This window comes from Sitophilus oryzae, unplaced genomic scaffold, assembly GCF_002938485.1.
Source record: "Sitophilus oryzae breed Bouriz unplaced genomic scaffold, Soryzae_2.0 scaffold_466_pilon_pilon, whole genome shotgun sequence".
In the NCBI taxonomy this organism is placed as follows: Eukaryota; Metazoa; Arthropoda; class Insecta; order Coleoptera; family Curculionidae; genus Sitophilus; species Sitophilus oryzae.
In genome coordinates this window covers 3,311,882-3,312,229 of record NW_022147047.1, presented here as the reverse complement: position 1 = coordinate 3,312,229, position 348 = coordinate 3,311,882, and positions in this window count along the sequence as shown.

Below are 348 nucleotides of genomic sequence, written 5' to 3'. Positions count from 1 at the left end.
ATGACCTGAACCTATATTACCTTAATATTTTTTCTTGTAATTCTATTCTTTTAATAAATAAAGTGATATAAAATGTACCATTTTTCGTTTTTATTTTACATATCGGAATATAGGGACAGAACTCAGAAGTGACACAATTTTTATTTTTTGGCGACTTTAAGAATGTGGTAGAAATGTAGCAGCAGGGAGTCCACCGAAACCAGTAAAATTTTGAAAGTGGCCCACGAGAAAAATAAGTTTGGGAACTACTGGACTAGATTGTCACGCATGGCGGGAAGTTCAAAAAAATAAAAAATATTAATTATTCATTTATTTTTAATTATGACATACATAAAAACACAGAAAATA